General features: G+C 44.7%; 1 long non-coding RNA gene across 1 annotated transcript in view; it reads left to right on the top strand.

Moving 5' to 3' along the window:
* The window catches only part of LOC127009358 (uncharacterized), a 184,810-nt gene that overhangs the window by 93,138 nt on the left and 65,362 nt on the right, over positions 1-26,310 (top strand). Inside the window, exon 3 of the long non-coding RNA XR_007761891.1 lies at positions 23,221-23,404. This is a non-coding gene — a long non-coding RNA (uncharacterized LOC127009358). The remainder of the gene's footprint in view (positions 1-23,220; positions 23,405-26,310) is intronic.

The raw sequence follows: 26,310 nt of genomic DNA, 5'->3' as shown, positions 1-26,310 counted from the left end.
GTAGTGGTTTCTGTGGTTTGGCATCCTGCTTTATCATTATCATTCGCGTTACAATTTCCAGCGATACTCTCTCATTATCTGCATCGACGTCTTTCATTACCGTTACCATTATCAGCTGCCGTCCTCGCGTGGATCACTGCGCATTGATAGCATCATCAACACCCTTCATTACCGCTGTCAATACCCTCCCTCATCGCCCTTTAATCATGAGCTGTTGTGATCGTGATTAATATTGCTGGTAGGCCTACGCTGTATACCGAGCCTTCAGGTCTGCCTCCCTCCGTGTCTCATTCCGTGCCTCCCCCTCCCCTCTGTTCTCTCTCCCTTTCTCCCTCCCTTCCTTTCGCTAGTCCGTTATCCTTTCCTTTTCATTCCCTTGTCATTGCTTGCGGCATTTACAAATCAGGCGTGCTGTCATTGTGAGGACATTATTATTATTATTATTATTATTATTATTATTATTATTATTATTATTATTATTATTATTATTATTATTATTATTATTATTATTATTATTATTATTATTATTATTATTATTATTATTATTATTATTATTATTATTTTCATATATTTTTTCGTTTTCCTTCATTTCCTTATTCATCCTGTTACTCGTCGTCGCAGCCTCCTGTGACGGGTGGTTGAGAACAAGTGCCCGTGTTGCATTTGAGTGCACTTATATTGTGGTATCACAAATCCAAGTACAAAAACTTCGCTTTCTAAATGTACAAGTACAAATACTACTGTATTTGACATGAATCCAAGTACAAAATCTTGTGTTTTTAAGCAATACATATTTTTTGTAGCATTATCAATCATGTTTGTCATTACAATGCCGTGAAAGTTATTCATTCTTCCGAGACTCCTGAACTAAAATTATGATAGTCATTAGGTCACACATTGGTTGCACCCTTGGCCTGCCTCACCTCTGCCTCCACTTGTCACCACTCTCTGCATGTCCGGTGCGTCTGTACACCAAGGTATTGCTAAATTTGGATTACATTGTTTGCTCAAATCTAAATTCTAACATCAAGTAAATTACTCACCAAATATGCATACTTATAGTACATTAATTGTGTACTTGCATAATTACAAGCCCACTACGCTGTTTTTGCCATGGATAAGGCAGCACCTGCGGCTGATAGCACTAGTCCTTGAGGGAGAGTAGCAAAGAAAAACTGGATCTGAAGATAATTGCACTTTCCTTCTCGGCTGCCTAGCAGTATTGCATGACGGCACGAAACTCTCTGCCAGCAAGCCAGCAAGCCAGCAAGCCAGCCAGCTAGCAAGCCAGCAAGCCAGCAAGCCAGCAAGCCAGCCACCTAGCCAGCCAGCAAGCCAGCAAGCTAGCAAGCCAGCAAGCCAGCAAGCCAGCCACCTAGCTAGCTAGCAAGCCAGCCAGCCAGCCAGCCAGCCAGCTAGCCAGCCAGCTAGCCAGCCAGCCAGTCAGCCACCCAGCCAACCAGCCAGCCACCCAGCCAGCCAACCAGCCACCCAACCACCCACTCAACCTGCCAGCTAGTCAGCCAGCTACCCAGACAACCTACCACCCAGCCAGCCGCCCAGCCAACCAGCCACCCAGCCAACCAGCTATCCGGCCAGCCAGCCAGCCAGCTAGCCACCCAGCCACCCATCCACCCAGCCAACCAGCTATCCGGCCAGCCAGCCAGACAGCTAGCCACCCAGCCAACCAGCCACCCAGCCACCCAGCCACCCAGCCACCCAGCCACCCAGCCACCCAGCCACCCAGCCACCCAGCCACCCAGCCAACCAGCTATCCGGCCAGCCACCCAGCCACCCAGCCAACCAGCTACCCAGTCACCCAGCCACCCAGCCACCCAGCCAACCAGCTATCCGGCCAGCCAGTCAGCCAGCTAGCCACCCAGCCAACCACCCACCCAGCCAACCAGCCAACCAGCTATCCGGCCAGTCAGCCAGCCAGCTAGCCACCCAGCCAACCAGCTACCCAGCCACCCAGCCACCCAGCCAACCAGCTATCCGGCCAGCCAGCCAGCCACCCAGCCACCCAGCCAAACAGCTATCCGGCCAGCCAGCCAGCCAGCCAGCCACCCAGCCACCCAGCCACCCAGCCAACCAGCTATCCGGCCATCCAGCCAGTCAGCTAGCTACCCAGCCAATCAGCCAACCAGCCAACCAGCTAGCCAGCCGAATAGCTACCCTGCCAACCAGCCACCCAGCCACCCAGCCATCCGGCCAGCCAGCCAGCCAGCTAGCCAGTCAGCTAGCCAGGCAGCAAGCTAATAAGCAAGCCAGTCAGTTAGCCATCCAGTCATCAAGTCAGACAGTTAGTCAGGCAGCTAGCCAGCCAGCAAACAAGCAAGCAAGCTAGCCTGCCAGCTAACCAGTCAGTCAGCTAGTCAGTTAACCAACCAACCAGCCAGCCATCCAGTCAGCCAGTCAGCTATCTAGCCAGCTAACCAACCAGCGAACTAGCTAGTCAACCAGCCAACCAGCTAGCTAGCCAGCCATCTATCCAGCCAGCCACCCCAACATGCATCGAAAGACAAGAATATAAAAGAAACTTGACTGGAGGCTATGAAGTTTTATAGTTCCGGTAGTTTTTTTTAACTGTGTGTGTGTGTGTGTGTGTGTGTGTGTGTGTGTGTGTGTGTGTGTGTGCTGTTAACCCCTTGCACTGTACCTGGTTGTTGTGGCCCAGACCTGGAGCAGTTCCTTTTTAATTAAGTGCAGAGCGTGGGCGGCGGTCCGTGTCAGGCCGGTGCAGTCCTTGATCACCGGCCTGCGAGGCGCCGCGCCGGATGTGTGCGTTCCTAGAGGCCGCCACCGTCCCCTCCACTCCCGGCGACTTTATTTTCTCATAATTGAGACCGGTGTTTTGCGGCCTTTTTGTGCCTCCGCCTGTTTCCTGCGCTGATTGTCTTGTGTGGAACCGTGTGATCTTCTTTTTCCTATTATCGTTATTATTATTATTATTTTTCTTATTAATATATTCATCTCCATTATTATTGCCATTATTCCTAACAATATTCCCCTCTTCTTACTCCTCTTAATTTTACTTAAATACCAGTAGCCGTGTTTGTAGCAGTTATATTAGTGGTAGTAGTAGTAGTAGTAGTAGTAGTAGTACCAGAAGTACGTAGTAGTAGTAGTAGTAGTGGTAGTAGCAGAAGTAGTAATAGTAGTAGTAGTAGTAGTAGTAGCATTATTATTATTATTATTAGCAGTAGTAGTAGTAGTAGTAGTAGTAGTAGTAGTAGTAGTAGTAGTAGTAGTAGTAGTAGTAGTAGTAGTAGTAGTAGTAGTAGTAGTAGTATCAGAAGTAGTAGTAGTAGTAGTAGTAGTAGTAGTAGTAGTAGTAGTAGTAGTAGTAGTATAAACCTGTTACTCAAACATCGGAAAGCACACAGAAACAGTCCCGACAGGACAAATTAACAGCAGCAACAACAGCGTCAGCAAGGCAGGATGAACCAGTAACCACACTACACCATTACGTCTTGTTTACAACACTCTCGCAAAGAAACAAAAACAAAAATCCTGACAGCCCAGCTGACTGACCGCGACACGAAATCACCAGGCCGCTGTTTACGCGTCGAATTCATGTCTTCATCTTTGTCTCACGATAAAATATTGGCTTCTCCGCATCGATGCCTCGTTTTCCGTCTTCCTCCACTTCCCCGAATCCATCCGCGACGCTGATTAAGAACTTGCGAGTGAATAAGATCCCCAAAACAGCGCATGTACCTGGTTTTAACCTTAATTTCTTGTACCTGTTGCTCGCAGAGGACGGAAAATCATTTAGATCACCGTCGATAAGAGATGAGTCCGTGTCGAGGAGGAGGAGGAGGAGGAAGAAGAAGAGGAGGAGGAGGATATAGACGGGAAGGGGAGGAGAAACGTTGCTATAAAAGGAAGTTTGAGAAAGAGTGGAAGTGCAGTAGGAGAGAGAGAGAGAGAGAGAGAGAGAGAGAGAGAGTAAAAATCCAGCAAAATCCGCTCTTCTGCGTTTTCTTTAGTGTTAATACTCGATTTACGGGGTTGGAAAGGAAAGGGGAGGTAGGGGGGCATTGGAACCTCTCCCCCCCCTCCCCCTCAAATTCACACACACTAAGGAGGAAGAGGAAAAAGAGGAGGAGGAGGAGGAGGAAGTCGGGAAATAACGCAGACCCGCCTTTGAATTTACAACTTAATGACGCCTGTTATTTTCTTAAGTAAAATGTAAGTCTGGCCGTCAGTGATGTGGGTTCCCAAGTGTTTCCTCCGTAACTAATATATTTCTCTCTCTCTCTCTCTCTCTCTCTCTCTCTCTCTCTCTCTCTCTCTCTCTCTCTCTCTCTCTCTCTCTCTCTCTCTCTCTCTCTCTCTCTCTCTCTCTCTCTCTCTCTCTCTCTCTCTCTCATTGTCCCTACTACTGGTAATTGGAAAAAGAAGGATCCGACAGATTGAATTTTGGTTATAATTATTGTTATTATATTTATCTCGTACAGGAAGGTTCTTATTTCCCTGTGCACTTCATCTGTCTGCGTAAATTGCTTTGGTGTTACCCTTATTGTTCTTTGTTGATGTGCCTGCCTTTTTTCAAGTCTTTCCGTCTGTCTGTCTGTCTGTTTATATGTATGTCTTTCTATCTGTCTGTCTTTTTGCGTCGTTAAGTCTGTTTCCTCTGTGTCGTTTTCCGCATGTGTCTGTTTGTCTGTCTATAGCTCTTTCTGTTTGATTGTGTCTCTCTGTCACTGTCTGTCTGCTTGTTTGTGTCTGTTTGTGTGTTTGTATTTTTTTTTCCTCCGTATCGGTATGCATGTGTCTATCTTTTTGTCTGTTCGTTTCTCTCTCTCTCTCTCTCTCTCTCTCTCTCTCTCTCTCTCTCTCTCTCTCTCTCTCTCTCTCTCTCTCTCTCTCTCTCTCTCTCTCTCTCTCTCTCTCTCTCTCTCTCTCTCTCTCTCTCTCTCTCTCTCTCTCCACCCACATCCACACCTCTTACCTGGTCCCCATTGATCCCATTTCGTAAGCATCACCATTTTTTACGTGTCAGGTGCAGGCTCACCCTTTCCGCTGCATGACCCTGGTGGCGGCGAGCCCAATCCAGCGGCGGAACATTGAATCCGCGGAGCTGAGAGGCAGAATTAGATAGCCGAGCGCCGAATCAGATAACGCGGGGCCGAACTTGACAGGGGAGGCCCGATAGTGATCAGATAATAGGGAGCAGCTGGGCGGGCCGAAGCTGTAACTGCTGCGTTTAGTGGCTATTACGCCTTTGTTAGAGGGGTTAAGGGAACGGGGAGGGAGTGAAGTACTGAAGTAAAAGAAAAGGGGGATTAAGGAAGGAAGGAAGGAAGGAAGGAAGGAAGAGGAGGTAACAGAGGAAGGAAAGATACTGTATATGGGAGGAGACGAAATGGGGAAGGAGGTTGAGCGAAGGAAAGAGTGAATGGAGGAGCAAAGATTAGATGCAAGGAAGGAAAATTAGTAATGAGAGATGAAATGGAGAGGTTTAAGGAAGGAATAAAGCCAGAGAAAACGGAGATGCAGGCGTTAGGTTAGAGGGAGGAAAGGAATGAGTAAGAAGCATGAGAGGGGAGATAAGGAGGTTTAGGGAAGGAAGGAGGGAAGGAAGGAGAAAGAGGAAGGAAGAATAAAATTTTAAGGAGGAGAAATAAAAAGGAAGAGGAAGTGATTTAGGGAGAAGATGGAGGAAGGGAGATGGTGAAGAGATAGGGAAAGAGGAAGGAAGAAAAAAGTGTTAGGGAAAAGAAATGAGGAGGAAGAAGTAGAAGTTTAAGAAGAGAAAGGAGAAAGGGAGCGAATGAAGATGGAGGAAGAGGAAGAGGCTTAAGAAGAAAAGGGAAGAAGAGAGAGTGAAGAGGTAGGAAAAGGGAAGGAAGAGTAATGTGTTATGGGGGAGAAAAAAAAGGGGAAGAGAAAAAAAAATTAGGGTGGGAAAGGAGAAAGAGAGAGAGAGAGCAAAGATGGAGGGAAAGGGGGAGGAAAAGTAAAACGTTATAGGTGAGAAATAAGGAGAGAAAAAGAGAAGAAAGGGAGAAAGTGGAGGAGGAAAGGAAGAGAGAAGAAAGTGTTGTGGAGAGAAAATAAATACCTTGATTGTGTCCATACTGAGGTGAGTCCGAGGTGAACATGACTCATTCACGCTCATGAAAATTGCGGCGCCCTGAATAAGAGACGAGCGGGAAGAAAAAGAAATAGAACGCGCGGAAGAAAAGTTTGTGTGGTAAATATGTGAAGGAGGCGCAACAAAGACGAGAAGGACGAACACTTAAGTAAGGTTATCTTTTCTGCCTCATGTTTCAACGAGAGAAGAGTTCAAGGTTGTTGGTGTTCGTTTATTTTGTAAACGTGTTATCAGCTTATGGTATTCTCTTATTTTTTTCTTTTCTTTCTTTCTTTCTTCGTCTTCTTCTTCTTTTTCTTCTTCTTCTTCTTCTTGCTCTTCTTTTATTTTTTCGTTTTCTTCTTGCTTTTCCTCTTGTTATCTTCTTCTTCTTCTTCTTCTTTTTCTTCTTTTCTTCATTTTCTCTTTATTTTCTTGTTCTTGTTGTCCTTGTGCTTATTCTTGTTCTTTTTCTTCGTCCTTTTTTTTATTCTTCTTTCTATTCTTATTCTCGTTCTTATTCGTATTCTTTACCTCCCCCCGCAGCAAACTCGCGTACTGAATTAGAAAAGGCACAATATACACTTAGGCCTGAAGAGGAAGAGAGGGAAAGATCAGTCACAAATATTTACCAAGCAATATCGTGACTCTTTGATGCATTGGCCTGATTGATCTACGCATGTTTAGAGGCCTTGTGTTTAACCTTTAAGATCTGTTTGATTGATTATGTTAATTCAGATTCATTTACAATAGCTGAGTTTAGTTTTGGTTCAGATTTAGTATAGTTTTATTTAGATATGTTATACACACACACACACACACACACACACACACACACACACACACACACACACACACACACACACACACACACACACACACACACACACACACACACACACACACACACACACATCCAGTCTCATTTTAGTAGAGTGTTATGCGCGTGTCAACTTCACTTTCCTTCACGTGAATTTCCTAGGCTGTGAAAGTGATGGAAGGAAGGAAGGAAGGAAAGAGATAAAAATGAAAGTAAGGCTGTTGTTGCAGATTTCTTAGGTGGTTTGTTAGGCCTAGGTTTGTTAGGTTTGTGTATTCTTAGTTCCGACAGCTTAGTTTAATTTTTCTTTTCGATTTGATAAGTTTACCTTCGTTAGTTTGTTAAGGTGTGTTAAGTTTAGGTTTCTCAGGTTTGTTTATATTTTTAGGTTTGCATATTTTTTGTTTCGATAGTTTAGTTTAATTTCAGTTCTTATTTAATTAGTTTGTTTAGGGGGGTTGCTTTATGTGTACCTACCTTTTCGATATTCCCAGGTATTTGCCTATCACGCTGCTAAGCTATTATTTTTTTCGACGAAGAATACACTCACTCACTCGCCGATGTTAATAATTATTGGGAATCTATTTTTATCGCCCTCTTTTTCTCTCTCCGGTTCGTTGTTGATGTGTTTATCGTTCAAAGATTTAAGTGATTCTGGTTTTCACTGGTTTTGATTGCTCTCTCTCTCTCTCTCTCTCTCTCTCTCTCTCTCTCTCTCTCTCTCTCTCTCTCTCTCTCTCTCTCTCTCTCTCTCTCTCTCTCTTCTGTGTGTGTGTGTGTGTGTGTGTGTGTGTGTGTGTGTGTGTGTGTGTGTCTTCATTTTCAAACAAATTTTTCATCACGAGACGTTTTTTTTTTTTTTTCCTCATTATTTCTTGTCTTCTTTCTTGTCTCCCAAACTTTCTCTCTCTCCCTGCACCTTTCCCGGCTCATTTTTCTCCTTCACTTCTACTTATTTGTTTTCAAGTTTATTTTGCAACACGAGGATTTTTTTTTTCCCTCGACCGTTTCCACGCATCACCTCCGTTACTCTTGGTTCCGTTCCTTTCCTTTTTTTCTCTCTTTCTTTCTATCTGTTTTTGTCACCCTTTTTTCTCTTGTGTCTTTGGTTCAGATTATCTACGGGTCCATCTTCACTTCCATTCTCTTTCTTTTACCTCCTGTCATTATCGATTTAACATTCTCTCTCTCTCTCTCTCTCTCTCTCTCTCTCTCTCTCTCTCTCTCTCTCTCTCTCTCTCTCTCTCTCTCTCTCTCTCTCTCTCTATCTATCTATCTATCTATCTATTTATCTATTTATCTATATCTATTTGCCTATTTCTATCGCTCTCTCCTCTCTTCCCTTCCTTTTCTTTTCTTTTCTTCTCTTCTCTTCTCTTTTCTTATCATTCTCTTCTCTCATTTTCATACCCGCATGCACAAATACACAAAACCCTCATTCTTCATACTGTGTCCTTTCTTAACTTTTATTTCACCCTCGCACCCCTTGTATACCTCTCTCTCTCCGCGCACCTGGCCGGGAAGCAGAACTGATCAAGCACACCTTCACACGCTCCTCCACCTACAACCTGCTTCTGGTGTTACGTGTGTCTTCCTGGGCATAGTAATGAGGCGAGTATGTCGGCGAACAGGCAGGCAGGCAGGCAAGCGAGAAGAGAGAGAGGAAGGGAGGGAGGGAAAGGAAGGAGGCATGCGGATAATAATAATTGTGGAGGAAGAATGTGAAGATATTTTTGTGCTGTAAATAGAGAGAAAGATATAGTATGAACGAAAGAGATGAATAAGTCGGACAGGGGAGAAAGGAAGGTGTTTGCGAAAAGTATGTGTAAGACGTGGTGAGTAGTGGGTTATTTTTTTTTTATGTTTAAAGGGAACCATTCACACACACACACACACACACACACACACACACACACACACACACACACACACACACACACACACACACACACACACACACACACACACACACACACACACACACACACACACACACACACACACTCCTGCAAACACAAATCAATACGAGTCTTTTTTTTTCTTTATAATTCTTTTGTCCTTCACGTGTATTATCAATATTCAGGAACACATATTGGACTCGTGAATCATTACATGTCATTTGTCTTTTCATTGACCTTTATTTATACTGCAAATGAATATAAAGAGCTGAAATACGCGTCATCCATTCTTCCGCCTAGCGTAACGTAGGTCATAACATAAATAATCACGCTCTGCTATTTGACTTTTTTTTTTTTTGTTACGAAGTTATTGAAAGGGCGACTATAACAGAATTCATTATGTCATTTTTCTTGTTATTCTTCTCGCTCCCTTTCTTCTTCGTCGTTGTTCTCCTCCTCCTCCTCCTCCTCCTCCTCCTCCTCCTCCTCCTCCTCTTCCTACTCCTCCTACTCCTCCTCCTCCTTCTCCTCCTCCTCCTTTTATTTTTTTCAGTATCATCATTGTCATCGTCAGTATCATCCATTATTATTATTGTTGTTCCGCTTGCTATAGAGAGAGAGAGAGAGAGAGAGAGAGAGAGAGAGAGAGAGAGAGAGAGAGAGAGAGAGAGAGAGAGAGAGAGAGAGAGAGAGAGAGAGAGAGAGGCGACATTCATTTAAATCTCTTTCGAGCTGCCAGGGTGTCCCAAGGTTTGCTATTAATCAAGACAAATCAGCCCTTCAAAGTCACTTCAAGGCGACATAAGCGTTGTGACACATGAGACTCTCCGAGAAGGCACATAAATCATCAAATATAGCACGCCAGGATGAAAGAAAAAATAAGTCGTTGGCACATTTACTTGTTGACATGAGGCCGTGAGCTCACTTTGTCTCTTTCCTTTCTCATTGTTCACTTATTTAGATTTTATTTGTCATTCTCCATTCTGTAAATCTTTTTTCATCACTATCTACAGACAGAGACAGAGAAGGTTCAGCGGCAGGGAGAGAGATAAACGATAGCGGGCAGGGAGACGGAGACGAGAAAGTATTGTTGCCACACACCCTTAAAGCGGTAATGCCTTCTTAAGTCTTTATCGTTTTCCTATTTTAAGTTAGGTTGTTTTTAGCACCCCTTCCTTCAGCCAGTATAGGAATCTGTCATCATAGAGCCATTTTCTTCTCTTCATTATAGCATAAGTAGAGTATTTTTATGTCATTGTGTTCAGTTAAATTATCATGTTGAAATGGGTACATCTCGCTGCCAGGGCCATATGTGTGCGGTGATCATTCTATTATCAGAGACTTGAATCCAGGTGCTCTGCGTTTAAATATTAGTTTATAAATATTCTGGAGTTTTAAAATGTAACTTGAGGTCGTTTTATGTCATGTAAGTTAAGAATCTTGTGTATTTAAGTGGATGCGCGCGCAGCTTGGAACTCCTGGCATATAAAGTTTCGAATCAGAGTGGACGTCTCAACACTCAACACACGCCTAAATCAAGGTAATAACCGCATAATTAACGACCCCTGAGACACGTGGATACTCATATAATAACCAAAAGGCGCGAGTGCAATGAAGTAAGAGGCCAGGCGATGTGTGGACGCGTTAATTAAAAGATTAGTGGAGTATTAGAGGTGTGCTTTATGCTCCTTCTTACTCAGTGATGCATATTTTTCGTGTTTGGGGGTATTAATAGATATCTTGGAGGGATGCCATTTTTCCCACGCCTGCATGTGTATGTTAGGAAGTTGCGGGCGTGCTGCTGTGGTCGTAGGTAATGAGGTGAAGGAGAAATATATGTGTGATGAGGTGAACTATGGAATGGCGACGGGTGGGGATAGAAATGGCAGCTTCGTGGAGGCTTGCCCAGGTTGACCGTCTGGGATTTAGTCGGCGGGTTAGTGAAGCTACGCGCCTCGTCTGTTCAGAGCAAGAAGTCGGATCAGGATGGAGCTGGTATCGTCGTTTACCTCTACCCATACTGCCAAATCAGCCTTCGTCCATGCGTCTCTCTCTTATTTCCCATCCATGTGCTATTTGAAAGCGATATTTTGTATATTCTGTATATAGTAAAGGAAGCTACATAGTACAATGAGTGTCGATGTTTAGGATTATAACAAGGATTTGTATAAATTCTATGACATGTGGCAGCGATTTTTTCCCATGTTGCCACGTTGTGGTGTTGGTAGTGGTGGTGGTGGTGGTGGTGGTCAGTGTGTCCCCCTAGGTCCCTCCCCCGGGTCGAGAGGGAGAGAGAGGGAGAGAGAGAGATAAACAGGTGGGTTGTGGGTGGGTAGGCCGGGAGAGAGTGCTAATCTGATAATTGGCGGTCGAACTGGCAGTACTGCACTCATGGGAATTCTGGAATCTGCCACACCTTGAACCGACTTCATGCTCCGAATAGCGTATGTTCTCCTTTAGTTAGAGGGGCGGGAGACGGCGAGACGAACCTTATGGACAAATCTGTATCAATTCTTAAGTGTCATTTATATTGTTTACGTATCTGTTTTATTCATTCTTACTGTGATTTTCATAAGATTAAGATGATTCAGGGTGGTGGCGGTGGTGGTGGTGGTTATATTAGCGGTGAAAGGTGGTGGTAGCGGTGGTGGTGGATGATGATGGTGGTAATTTTGATGATGGTGATGGTGGTGTTGGTGGTGGTGATGATGGTAAAGATAGTGGTTGTGACGGTGGTGGTGATTATGGTGGTGAGGGTGGTAGTGGTATTGAAGATAGTGGTGATGGTGATGGTGGTGGTTGTGTTGGTGGTAGTGGTGGTGTGGTAATGATGGTGATGGTGGTGGTGGTGATGGTGATGGTGGTAATATTACGATGGTAGCGGTGGTGGTAGGTGGTAATGGTGACTGTGGAGGTGGTGGTGATGGCGGTGATGATTTTGGCGATGATGTTAGTTTAAAGTAAATTAATTTATATTATAGTATTTGTATCATTATTACTATTATTAATGCTTTGCCTGTTTTATATAGTGTATATGGTTTTACATGGTTTAAGTTATTAAATTAGGTAGTTAAATAGTTAGTTTAATAGATAGTCAAACAGTAAGTTAGCTTGTTAAATCTTTAGACGGTTAGTTAGTTAGGTAGGTAGGTCGTTAAATAGATAATTTACTAGGTAGTCAAAGTAAGAGGCAGCTAGTTTGATAGTTAGTCAGTTAATTGGTGATAGAGGGTTAGTGGATAATTCTTTTTTCAGTATGTTGTGTTTTTAGCAGTTTCTTTATGTTCTGTATGAATGTAGGAAAAAAATGGCACCAGAAAAAGTGGCACAGGAATAAAGTGTCACAGGAAAAAAATGGCATATTCTTCAGCGTAGGAAAAAATGTCACAGGAAAAAATGTCACAGGAAAAAATGTGACAGGAAATCATGGCACATTTTTCAGGGTAGAAAAAAATTACATAATAAGAATCAATTTGTTACAGTGTTAAAATGTTAAATACACACACAAACATAGGTCGAACATTCTCCTTTACTTATAATATTTTAATATCTTCGTGTAAATTATGAATATATATGCTGATTTTGAGTGAGTAAGTAAACAGACCGCATTGGCCACCAGTTCACAATAGGGGTTCTTCTTCTTCTTCTTCTTCTTCTTCTTCTTCTTCTTCTTCTTCTTCTTCTTCTTCTTCTTCTTCTTCTTCTTCTAAAATCAGCATATGAACAAAGGCCCTCCCCGCCCTCCGTCGCCGCGACACTCAAGGGTACGCCAGGGAGTGTTAATGAGGCGCTACGTGATTGGAGCGTAATCTGCATGACAAGTGGAACAGAATCAGCTGTTTAAACGTACTTTTGAGATGAATAATTATACTGAAACAAAAAAGACTCGGTTGTCGAACATGAGACATATAATTGAGATTTACTTTTATTTCGCTTATATTCCCTCTAGTTAATTTTTTTCACTTTTAACTTTCGGTAGCCTCGATATAGTAGTTTTCTTAATTGTTCGATTTATATGTCAGCGATTATAAAGTTGTTCGAGGAAGGTAGCCGTGCTGTGAGCCGGGTTCCTATCTGCCAAAATCTACAGCTGTGAGGGAACTACGGAGTTTGAAGCTTTTTTATTTGTATTTTATCTTGTTTCATTGTATTACTTAGTTCTGATTTGTTTGACACTATGGGGTTGTGCAACTAGCAATGCATCAACTATAAAACTAAGTACTAAAAGTTACTGCTTTTATTATTGCTATTTTTATAGTTATTATTATTATTATTATTATTATTATTATTATTATTATTATTATTATTATTATTATTATTATTATTATTATTATTATTATTATTATTATTATTATTATTATTATTATTATTATTATTATTATTATTATTATTATTATTATTATTATTATTATTATTATTATTATTATTATTATTATCGTTATTGTTGTGTTATTACGGCTTTTCAGTTATTAGGTAGTGTTACTATATCATTATTTCTGCTGTTATTATTAATATTTTCCTCATTAATATTATTCATAAAATAATTATTTCATTGTTATTATTATTAAGAATTTTTGTTATTTATTTATTTATTTATTTATTTATTATTATTATTATTATTATTATTATTATTATTATTATTATTATTATTATTATTATTAATGATGATAATAATAATAATAATAATAATAATAATAATAATAATAATAATAATAATAATAATAATAATAATGATAATAATAATAATAATAATAATATTAGTAATGGTAGCAGTAGTAGTAGTTATAGTTGTAGTTGTAGTAGTAGTAGTAGTAGTAGTAGTAGTTATAGTTGTAGTTGTAGTAGTAGTAGTAGTAGTAGTAGTAGTAGCAGTAGTAGTAGTAAATAGTCCTCTCGTTCTCCCTGCTCAGGTCGGCCATCCTATGTCTCAGGGGCACCAGACACTCTGTCCCAAAAGCCACCAACATCTCCAAAATGGACTATGAAGCCACAGTGGTGGAGAGTGACATTAGGGTGGGTCGGGAGTGACTTGAGTAGGGAAGGAAAGGGGGATCTAGACGTAATAGATGATAGGTGATTTAGTGTCAGGTAGTATTAGTGATATGGTTGGATGCCACAGTCATTAGCGAACAGAGTTGGGGCTAATGACCTCCAAGCTATGGAGCCCTCCATGATTATGTGTCGGGAAAATAAACATGGGTGGAGGTATCATTTATGTAGTAGTAGTAGTAGTAGTAGTAGTAGTAGTAGCAGTAGTAGTAGTAGTAATAGTAGTAGTAGTAGTAGTAGTAGTAGTAGTAGTAGTAGTAGTAGTAGTAGTAGTAGTAGTAGTAGTAGTAGTAGTAGTAGTAGTAGTAGGAAGAGGATGAGCAGGAGGAAAAGGGTTTTGTTATGTATCATCCACTCTACTGAAATTTTCGCAATTTTTTTCATATTTCTGTTTCATTTTTCAGCTCTGTAAAGTGTTAGTTCGGTTTACAAGTAAGTGAACCGTTTGCTTGAACACATTTAATAATTTCCTTATTACTGGTATGTACTTTACAACTATCGTACTAAAGCGGTTAGGTGTCCCCTTGATGTAATCTTCCCTGACTGTGTCGTCACCACTTGTCGGGGCCGAGTCGTCGACACGGACAGTGCCACGCGGGGGCATCCTTGGTGTCACCGGCCAGCACGCCTCGCCCCGCCATGCCCCGCGTCCCACGGCCGCGGCTCGCAGGGTCAACCTTTGACATCCACGCTGCCCTTTCTTCTCTCTCTCCCAACCTTATCGCGCCTCTTTATTTCTCTTTCTTATCCCATCCATCAGTGATCCTGTTCCTCTGTTGCCTCGTCTTCATCTCCTCAGCTGATACGAGTGTTTTTTTTTTCTCTCGTTTGTTTCCCTTTTTTGACGTTTATATTTTCTTCCTTTCTGTGAAGACACCTCTCAGTTTCACTTCCCTCTCACCATTGTTTCTTTCACCCTTCTATTCTCACCCTTTTTTTTTACTTCTTGACTTTTGTATATTCTTCCTCTCTGTGGACATACCTCTCGGTTTCACTTTTCTCTCATCATTATTTTTTTCACTCTCCGTATTTTCTTTTATTTCAGCGTTTATATTATACTCACTGTTTCAGTCAGTATATTCATCCGTATTATTTTTTCCTCTCAGCGTGCTCTTTTAATCATGGCCTTGGTTATTTTTTCATAATCATCTTTATATATTTTTTTCCCCCTTTTTTAGCAATTCGAATATTTGTGGTTCATTTTCATTGCAAACGCTTTTCAGTTTTACAGTTCCTTAATAATTGTTGTGCTCGTCATTCTTCCATTTGTTTTTCTCCCTCCCTCCTTCCTGTCGTCGTGGGGGCTCGGTGAACACAACGCCGCATCATGTCTCTCTCACGGATATAATTCTTTTAGCACATCCACAACACATTACACACAGCCGCTCCTCGAGATTTACGCCGGCAATAAAAAAGCTAATAACTCCCTTTATTAGCGTTTATGTAGCTTTTTTGTGCTCTCCTGCTGCCCTTAAGCTTTCCTCGGACGGTCTTGGTCTGCCTCCTTGCCTAAAAACTTCGTAGATATCACATTTTTCTTTCAATAAGTTACATTTCACCTTTTTTGGACAACTCATAGCATTCTCTCTCTCTCTCTCTCTCTCTCTCCTTTGACATCATTATCTGTACACATAGCTCGTAATTCCTTCCTCGTTTTTCTCTTCATCAACTCTCGGCCTTTCTTAGCTCAGACTCTTTCTCCCTCTCTCCTCGCCCTCTTCTAGCTTTATGGAGAGAGTTGAGTGATTCGTCTAACACCGCTGACACTCCTGAGGCCCTTTACCTCTTCCCCTTTACCTCCCTCCCTCCTTGGAACGCCTCTTCTTGCCTCCCTCCTTCACCACAATCCCCCTTTCTCTCAAGCCTCCCTTCGCCCTCCCTCGAGATTCCCGTGGCTTCACATTTAGCTCCCTTTCGCTTCCCCGTCACTTCCCTCTCTTAGCCCATCTGTAGCCCCCTACGAGTCCCCTTTGGTCGCTCCTTCCCTTGCTCTCACGCGTGGCCCAGCGCTCCAAGGGGCCTGGGGACACTCTAGTCTTTTCGTGTAACAGGTCATTAGTGAGAATCCCGACCGTCCTATTCACGACGAGAACTCCCTTGGCTAATGATAAAGGTGAGCTTGAATAGGCGTACCACGAAGGAGCAGGAAGGAGGGAGGGAGCGAGAGAGAGCGAGGCGGATGGGAAGTGGAGGAGAATGAGGGAAAGCGTGGGAGAGGAGGAGGAAGAGTAGCGGGGACGGATGGTGAGATGGTGAATGCTTGTATACAGTTACCAAGGCGAGAGATAGATTTGGGCGTGCAAGGCTGTGTGTGTGTGTGTGTGTGTGTGTGTGTGTGTGTGTGTGTGTGTGTGTGTGTGGTTTACCTGCTCGTGTCATCTAATTAAGAGGCCACACCAGATATAAGAGGGTGGTCCAGGTGACGTATCTATGAATCTCCTCCCCGTATACAGGTAGAAAAAATGTAATAATAATAAAATAATGATAAAATAATAGATGTGGGCGTGCAAGGCTGTGTGTATGTGCGTGTGTGTGTGTGTGTGTGGCTTACCTGCTCGTGTCATCTAATCAAGAGGCCACACCTGATATGAGAGGGTGGCCCAGGTGACGTGTCTATGAACCTCCTCCTCGTATACAGGTAGGAAAAAAAGTAATAATAATAAAATAAAAATAAGTGACAAGGTGATATGCGGTGGCGGTGGTTGGTCGAGGCCTTGAAATGAAGAGATAAATTTCGGCTAATGGCTCGTTGGTGTCTCGTGTGAGCCATTTAGTTTCATTCATCAATCACCGTTTCCGTTATTTTTCTGTCATCTCCCGTCCGGTTACTCTTTGAAAGTCCGGCGTTAGTTAGTACAATCCAGTGCGAACATTAAAAAAAAAATAGCGTACCAAGATCCTTTTTTTATATTCATGATTTTTCTTATTTATATCTCGAGAGCACATGATATTAACATGATAGTTTGAAAAAGAAAAGAAAAAATAACAACGGCGGTGATGTAGTTGAATCCTCACTGAATCAAGCCGAATTTTAGGATAAGAAAAGCGAGAAGGCTGGAGAAGCGAAACACACACACACACACACACACACACGGACCGCTACCGTGGGAGCAAGAAACGTGTCATGGCTTGGCGGGGCTATAAAGAGTTAGAGGTGAAGGAGCGAGACGGTTCCTAATTAATTTGATAATGCTCTAAGGTAATGGTGCTTGTGGAGGAGGGGCAGCGCTTAATACTATGTTAGTGTATGATAGTATTTCCCATTGTAATGATAGTAGCGGTAGGGAGGAGGAGTGCATGGGGCTGTGATGAGAGATCCCGCTGGGTATGGTTGTCGTTCCCACAGTAATGGTCACAGCTAAGGGAGCGGGAAGGGAGGACTATGTGAGATTATGTTGTTTGTGATAGTATCCTATAGTAATGTTAGTAGTAGTGCTAAGAGGAACGATAAAGGTGACTGTGTTCAGAGATTTTACTTGTGTTCAAAAGTAAAACCTCTTAGTGGTGTCCGTTAGTTAGCTAGAAAGTTGAGTTACTTGAAAAGCGGCTGTGGTTCAGATTACGTTGATAGTATTTATGTTAGCATCCTCCATTGTGATGTGAGTATTAGTACTGAGGGGGAAGAAGGGGGTGAGGGGCTAAGGAGGAAGATGTTAGAGGTCATGGAGGAGAGGAAAAGAGAGTGGTGGCTTGTTCACTGACCCAGTACATTCCCAGGAGGTAGGGCTTGTGATGGTGGTGGTGGTAGTGGTGATAGAGGTAGAGGAGTATGTGGTGGAGGCAAGGGGTGAAGGTGAAAATGGTTGGATTTGGCAGTGATAGTAAAGGTTATAATAATGGTGGTAATGGTGAAGGAGTTTGTTGGCGGTAGTAAGAGTTTTGGCTGGGGTGGTTGGTGTGGTAGTGGAGGTCATAGATTGGGTTTGGTGATACGTATGTGACTGTTCGCATTTAAGATTGATGTGAGAACTGTGAAAGGAAGGAAAAGACGAGACATGAATGTAAAGGAGGTAAAAGGAAGGTGATTTCGGAGTAAAGGAACAAAACAAGTGGAGTACACAAAGGTGATGGAGGATAATATAGTAGATGATTAAAAAGGTAAATTAGATAAGGTCCAGGGCATAACTTTGGGATGGAAGAACGAGAACCTAAGCAAAACTCTTACATCTAACGTTAAAAGAATATTATAGGGATACTATACATGCGGTGGCTGAGTGAATAGCGTGACGGCGCCACGTTCAGGACGACGCGAGTTCAATCTCCGCCCGGTGCCTCCAAGCTGGGATTTTTCAGCCGCCGCCGAGTGGCTTAAAACTACCCACATGCTGTCCAGAAGACCACCTATCAACCCGGACTCTAGATTCTAGGATTAAAGATGAGCTCCGGGAGGGCAGCATGAGCCAATGCAAGATGGCGCCACTATAAACACTGGCCTGCGCCACAACGGGCTGGGCCATACCATCAGGTCCCTCCAAAAACAAGCCTACCGGCGCCACAGGCGAAGATGTAAAAGAAATAAAAAAAAATATAAAAAAATAAATATAAAAAAAAACACATACCCCCCCCCTACACACACACACACACACGGTATTCATAATTATGTAAGAGTGTTGCACTAAACGCGGAGGGCAGCCCTAAAGCCGTCACCTGGTCGTGTCTCACCTGGCAGGTAAATGTCCCTCGCTCAGGTGTCTCACGTAATTAACGACCCCATTCACTCCACTCAGTCTCCCCTTCCCCTTTGGTGGAGAGAGAGAGAGAGAGAGAGAGAGAGAGAGAGAGAGAGAGAGAGAGAGAGAGAGAGAGAGAGAGAGAGAGAGAGAGAGAGAGAGAGAGAGAGAGAGAGAGAGAGAGAGAGAGAGAGAGAGAGAGAGATCCTTTGGTGACCTTGATTTAGTGGTCTTTCGTGATAAGTTCAGTGGTTTTACGGGAAGGAGCACACACACACACACACACACACACACACACACACACACACACACACACACACACACCGCTCCGGTAGCTCAGTCGGTTAGAGGGCCTCGCCGCAAGGCTTCACGGCCAAACAGGCGGCGGTTCGAGCACCGCTCAGGCCGGATTCTTTCCGTTGACTAGGAGTGGTTACTGTCCCCCCTTGAACAAGGGGGATGGGATGTGTGGTGTGTGAGGTCCTGGCAGTACCCAGAGATCGATAATAATGAGCACTTGCTCACGTCGTGAGGGTACCTGCTGGCGAAAGCGAGTCCAACTCGTGATCAGGTCGTGGTGAATTCCACACACTAATACGAAATTCATATATATATATATATATATATATATATATATATATATATATATATATATATATATATATATATATATATATATATATATATATATGTTTTGGCATATATATGTTATATATATTTTACGTCATCATATATTGTAACACACACACACACACACACACACACACACACAATATATGTCGGTCTGCTTGTATGTGTCGGGAGATGAAACTGTTGGTGGTGTGTTAGTGTAATATATCTTCGGCGTGTGTTCCTGCATCAGCATCCATCACTGTGCATCACCATGAATCCTTCCTCCGGGCTCCCTACTGACGTCAATGTGTGTTTACCGTCATTATTCAACCCTTATTAAACATCAAAGAATAATTAACTTTCTAAATTGATGGAGACGGATTACGACGCGTTGTAATGCTCTACCATTACCTACCAATGGTTTGTTAGTTATGTAAGGGTGCGCACACACACACACACACACACACACACACACACACACACACACACACACACACACACACACACACACACACACACACACACACACATTCTCCGCATTAAAAACAAACAAAATATTCTCTATGCCCTGAACACCAGGCTTGTCTCTTCTCAGAGCTAAACAATAATAAATAAACGGGCTGTATTTTTCCTTTCTTTGTAGCGGTCTAATCATATTCTGTTGCGGTAAAAGCAGTCACCCGGCACCCACACCCTCTACCTGCCGCCTTCTCCCCTCCTCCCTTCCTTCACCCCTCCCTCTCTATCCCATCTTCATACCCTCTGGTCGGCGGTCCGCCCCTCATCCTCCTCACATCTACTTTTTTTTTCTCTGCCGCTGCTCCGACCCTCCGATGTGACGCTAATCAGATTCGCAATTAGCATGAGAATGGGAGGCCAGACAACTAGTGCTTGAGCGGCTTGTTTATCTGATTCCTGAATAAGAATGGCGGGTGTGTTGAGTCATTAGTCCAGGCACAATACTGACCGGCAGGTGGAGGATGAGGGGGAGGAGGGGGGAAAGGTTGATGGTGGAGGGGAGGAGGGCCGCGAAAGAGGTGGGTTCGTCCGTTAAGACTTTCTACAAACTTACTTCCAAAGACGAAATGACGTGTTCGTTTTAATTGATCAGTTCTTTATGGTATTTTTTCTTCTTTTTTTGGCGGGGGTGTTGTCTCGGCAAAGTGAGGAGCGGCGGGGGCAGCAGGTGGGTGGCGCGGCCAGATGCGTGGCGTGAGGTGTTTTAGCGGCAGGTACGGCGGCGCCCTCCACCCTCCTTAGCGGCGTCCAGCACCCGGAAGCGACGTAAAGGTCAACTTAGTCATCGCGACAGTAAAACTCGAGCGTTGGTGGATGAGCGTTTCGCCCTCCTCATAGCGGGCACCCGCGATGGACGGCGGCGGCAGGAAATCAACCGCCCGGTTTCGATTACACTCAATCTGTTTTATTCACTGCGATAATTACGGGGCCGCTGATTCGCACGTTTTTCAGTCATTATTATCAGCGTTTCTATCGGTTTTCGAATTGACTTTCAAGATTCGGACGCGTTTTTGCCCGTCACCAAGGCGGTACCGTTCTTGTTAAAGTTTCACGCGGTAATAATCATCCAGGAAGAAGTTATCCAGGAAATTCTGTGTTGCCAGCGTGATATTTACCTGCTGGAGGATCGGCCCTAAACTTTCCTCTTGGTATATTTAATTCTTTCCTGCTCTCATATCCCTTCCCTTCCCGTGTCCACAACTTACTGTGTCGGCCACTCTATCTGTGCTTTCCATCCTGTCCCTATTTGTTAGCATGCTCTCTCTCTCTCTCTCTCTCTCTCTCTCTCTCTCTTCGCAAGGATGGTCTGACGGCTGTTTCTTCTGTTAGTTTTGTTCCTTCCTTCACTCTCTTCCTCTCGCTCTCCTCTTCCCTCTCTCGCCCTCTCGTCCTCCCTCCCGCCCTCCTCCTCCCCTCCTCGCCTCCGTCTCCTCCTCGTGGGCGTGCCTCTCGGTCCAAGTAAGGGAGGATGAACTAGGTCGCTCTTCAAGACGATTAAAACTGCTCGACGTGCGCCTCAGTGGCCGTCACGTCGCCGCTCCTCTGAAAGGGTGCGTGGCGGCGGCGGGGTCGTGTTGCGCCGCCTCGCACTGGACTGGTTATGGGCCGCGCGTCTTAGCTCATGTCAGTGTGTTTGTTCGGCGTCTGTTGTTATGCATCTCTATTGAATTCGCATTGTTTGGCTTGATAATATATTTTTTTTCTCGATGGTTTTATTTTTATTTCGTATACTGTCACTCGTACGTCACTCCCTCCTTCAATCCCTTCCTCTCTTGCCTTACCCGGTTCTCTTCTCTCTCTCTTTTTCTGTCTCTTTCTGTTTGAGAATTCCTCACTGATCATTAGGACAGCTTCTATTGCCACTGTCCCCATCGCGATCCTCCTTCCTCCTCCTCTTTCCTCCCCTTCCCTCCCCTCGACGCTTGAAAAATACTGACCCTTGGATTCTCTTTTTTTTTTCCATTACTCCGACTTGAATGGAGCCGTTTGACCACTGTCCTCTCCGTCTCTTCTGTCCTTTTTTCTTTTTTTCATTTATACATTTTGTTACGCTTTCACGGCATTTCTTTATCTCTCGATCTATCTCCGCGGCGTGACCGTTGGATGTCTTTGATGTGGAGTGCGGCGGTAGTGGCTGCCGAAAGTGTTCATTTGCGGGGCTGGAATGCCTTTGGTGGCGGCAGCGGCGTCTTGGGAGCGATAAAGTGGTAGTAATGGGGGTGTAATAGGGATACCTTTGCGATGGTGGTGTGTTGATGGTGGTGGTGGCGTGGAGTGAGTGGCGGGGCCCAGTGTGGATGAGGTGGTGGTTGTGGTGGAGTGGAATGGCCAGGGAGTCAACAACTGACCCCGAGATAAGGGTTTAGGGTCCCCGGATATGTCCTTGAGGTCTCCGTCGCTTCCCTAAAAGGAGCTCAAAATAGGGGTCAGGTAAGGGACACGACGTAGGTGACCTGTCCGCCGGTCCATGCTACCCCAGAATACCTGCATTTTTTTACGTGTGGGACCATAAACGTCAACACCAAAGATGAAATTACGGTACGACCAGGATCATCTTTGTCTTGTGTTATTTTCTTTGATCGTTTTTCTCAAGAGCTTTTAGGTCGATGTACTCTGAATTATCTGCATATATGCTTTTATATATCTCAGCGCTGTGTTTGTTGGTGTCTTGTGCTGAGGTGAGTCAGAGGGTGCTGCTGGGGCGGTGGAGGCGGTGGGATGGAGGGATGGAGGGAGTGGAAGGAGAAAGCTGCTTGGGGGGATCTGTGGCTGCGCATACGAGGACCCTCTGTGGACGACACCAAAGAGGGTGGGGAGAGGAGGGAAGGGACTATGTGCTGAGTGTGTATGTACGTACTAGGAAATGCTAATAAATACACACACACACACACACACACACACACACACACACACACACACACACACACACACACACACACACACACACACACACACACACACACACACACACACAGGTAAGGCCCACCGCTGGCCAGGTGAACCGGGAACGTGAGAGTTACTGTAATATTTGCCTTTTTTCCAGCCGAGGAATAATTACACTCACTAAATGTTCAGCGTCCGGACAGCCGCGCACGTCGCTGGGGGCCTGCAGGTGACCACCGGCGAAGGCACCTCCACTTAGCGAGCCGCCATTAAGCATACTGCGCCCCATAATGCCACCATTCAGACCATAATGCCCGCCATGCATCACCCCCCACGCCCCACGCACCCCAAATCTTCCTCTCACCCCCTCCTCTTCCATCCCCCACTCTGCTAGTACTTCCCCCTGATTCCCCTTCTCCTTCCTCTTCCCTGCCCATCCTCGAGGTGCTCTACTTCTCTTCCTCCTTTCTTCTCTTTTCCTCAAATGCTTACTTTAATCCAGCTAGGGAATGTGCTCATCGTGCTTACGTACAGTTTTACCTTTACGAGCAGGCACTTACACTAATTTTGCAGTTCTAAGATTAAAGGTTTCGAGGTTTTCTATTATATTTTCGATGCTGAAAATCCTGACTTTTTCGAGGTGTACATATCCTTGCATTAATCTTTACTTTCCGCGCCTCGTTTCAGGTAACCAGGCGTCATTTATTTACCTGGGACGCCTTGGGAGGGTAGGCGCTGGTAACCCGGACGTCACGGCGGCTATGTGTCTTGTGGTGCTGTGCTCTTCAACGGAGACGCGCATACTGGAGGCGGAGATCAGTACCGTGGCCTTCCATCCTTCCCTTTGCAGACTTTACTTCGTTTTATCAAGGTAGGAAGGAAATACGCAATCTCTGTCTCATTTTTTCAATTCATGGTCCTAAGTCATTTGCTTAATCACCCGGCGCTGCTTTCTTCATTTATGTTACTCGCCTTATAAGACTCGCAAACACTTCTTCATATCCCTTTTCTGCATCCCGTTCCTTATCCGTCTCTTGCGCCTCCCCCTTCCTCCCTTCTCTCTCTCCCTCCGCCGGTCCACGTCCACAGTACCCTCTGCTTCACCTCCCCCCTTCCCTACACCTCTCCCCGCCCCGCTCCTCCCACACCTTGTCCGGGAGGAGCGGCTCGTTACTCGGGGGACCGCGACAACTAATCACTGTGCTAATTAGACACGTTAACTAATAGTGCAATCAGAGGACGCCGGCCACCTCTCTCCGCCGCCCCGCCTGCTGCAGCGTGGAGGCCCTCAGTGGGGGGTCCGACGGTGTGGGGCGTAGCGGCGCTGTGGGAAGTGTGGGGGAACGGGTGTGTGAGGGCAGGAAAGGGCAAGCGGGCTGTTGGGGGACGATGTATGAGGGCTGAGTCAGGGGTTAGTCGTGGTTGTAGGTAAGGTTTGAGCTGGCTGAGATAGTGGGGTGGTCGGCGAGGGTGAATATGGCGTTTATGGACATGGTAATGGGGTTGGAAAGTGTGGGGCGGTGTGGAGGGGTCGCGTGGGTACAGTGGGGGACGGCTGCGCGGGAGACGGAGGCTGGGTTAGAGTTGTTGGGGGCTTACAAGAGTGTTTTTGATGTTTAATCGGTACCGAACTGTTTTGTGGGGATGGTGATGGGTGTTACAGGGCCTGGGAACGATATGTGTGTGTGTAGGATTATGAAGTGGGCGTAAAGGGTGACTGGGATGGAAAACGGAGGCTGGGTCAATGTTGGCGGCGGGTTACAAGAGTGGTTTTGATGTTTAATTGGTCCCGAAGTGTTCTGTAGGGGTGGTGATGGGTGTTACTGGTTTTGAAGAAGATATGGAGAAGTGTGTGGGATTATGAAGTGACCGTACAGGGTGGGTGGGATGGGAAATGAAGGCTGGGTCAGAGTTAGTGGCGGCTTACAAGAGCGGTTTTGATGTTTAATTGGCCCCAAAGTGTACTGTAGGGGTGGTGATGGGTGTTGCTGGGTCTGGGGACGATATGGGTAAGTGTGTGGGATTATGAAGTGACCGTACAGGGTGGCTGAGATGGGAAATGGAGGCTGGGTTAGAGTTGTCGGGAGATTTGCAATAATTTTTCAATGTTTAATCGAATTCCAAGTGTTTTCTGGGGTGGCGATGGGTGTTACGGAGTGTGGGGACGGTATGGGTAGGAATGTGCGATTATGAATTGACCGTAGAAGGTGGCTGCAGTGGGAAACGGAGGCCGGATCAGAGATGTCGACGACTTGCAAGAGTTGTTTCGCTGTCTAATCTGTCCTGAAGTGCTTTGTGGGGGTGGTGATGGGTGTTAAGGGGTTTGGGAACGATATAAGAAAGTAGGTGGGTTTATGAAGTGACGGTAGAGGGTGGCTGGGTTGGGAGACGGTGGCTGGAATGTGTTTGAGCTCTCGGCGAAGTGATAATTCTTTCGATGTGCATACGCATCCGAGTAGATCTGTAGGGTTAGCGATAGATAGCGTTCAGGGATGACATGAATAGAGAATGTATGTGACGTGTGACATGGAGGAAGGAAACTATGAAAATTATGAGTGCTATAAATGCTTGCTATTCGCGATACCGATGGGTTTATGGGGCTCAGGGTCTGTATGGTTAACTGTGGGGGGGTTAATGGTGGCTGTAGGAATGAAACGGGGCTGTATACTAGAAGGGAAAAGACTATGAGCATTAGGATGGTTTTAATTGCTTGCTTTTCATAAATTACTAGCTACCGATGGATATTGTGGGGCCCAGGGGGTGGATGGTTAACTATGAGTGGGTTTATAGAGAGGCTGTAGGAATGAAACGGACGGAGGGTGGTAGACGGGAAGGGAAAAGAATATGAGCGTGAAGAGGGTTTTAAGTGATCGTGATTTGCGATAGCTTGACCGACTGTCGACCATCTGCCTCCTTGCCTAGCTGCTTGCCTTTACCAGTATCGGGCGTAACATTAGCTAAGACGCAGAGAGAGATATAATGTGCAGTGGTGTGTCGCGTGGCAGAACAAAGCACAGAATACTACCTACTACTACTACTACTACTACTACCTACTACTACTTCTACTACCTATTATAGCTCTCTCATCATATACCTCCAGCGTGCCTCTTTGGTGCTACAGGTAACAAACGCACTCCCTTCCACTTTTATGTGGTTTCAGTATGTTGTCCTATCGTAGTTTACCTGTAGCACACTTCTTGAACTCCACAGATAAGAGCAATCACCTACGTCCTTCTGTGTGGTTTTAGTCTGTTTTATCATAGTTTACCTGTAGCATACCTCTTTAACTCCACAGGTAACAGCACACACCTACGTAGTTTCGTGTGATTTTAGTGCTTTTGTCTTTCCGTAGCATTCCTCTAGCGCACACCTTTAACTTCAGCAGATAACACAACACGCACGAACGTAGCTAGCATATATGTTCAGCGCTATTGACTTATCGGGGGTTGTGAGTTTCTTTGATTTAATGGTCACGAGACTAAGAGAGAAGCGTGTAACTCGGATGTAATTACCAGATTAGGCAAAAAAGAACTCCGAAAAAGTAGATAAAGAGAGAATTTCTGTGATTTCACGCCCACTGCCGGAAACCAAGAGAATTTAGTACAAACATAGAAAGAAGAAAAAAGGGAAGCGAGCGGAGGGACGGACCGAAGAAAAACACGCTGGATTAGTGGAAATAAGGAAGTCGAAATTAAACGAAAACAAACAGGAAAGACTCACTTGACGTTCGGAAGACGGGCAAAAAGGGGAAAGAGGAGAGGGAAGTGTAACAAAGAA

Source organism: Eriocheir sinensis, chromosome 40 (assembly GCF_024679095.1).
Source record: "Eriocheir sinensis breed Jianghai 21 chromosome 40, ASM2467909v1, whole genome shotgun sequence".
NCBI classification, from domain to species: Eukaryota; Metazoa; Arthropoda; class Malacostraca; order Decapoda; family Varunidae; genus Eriocheir; species Eriocheir sinensis.
The sequence above is the reverse complement of the archived record's forward strand: the minus strand, read 5'-3'. Positions and strand labels throughout refer to the sequence as shown.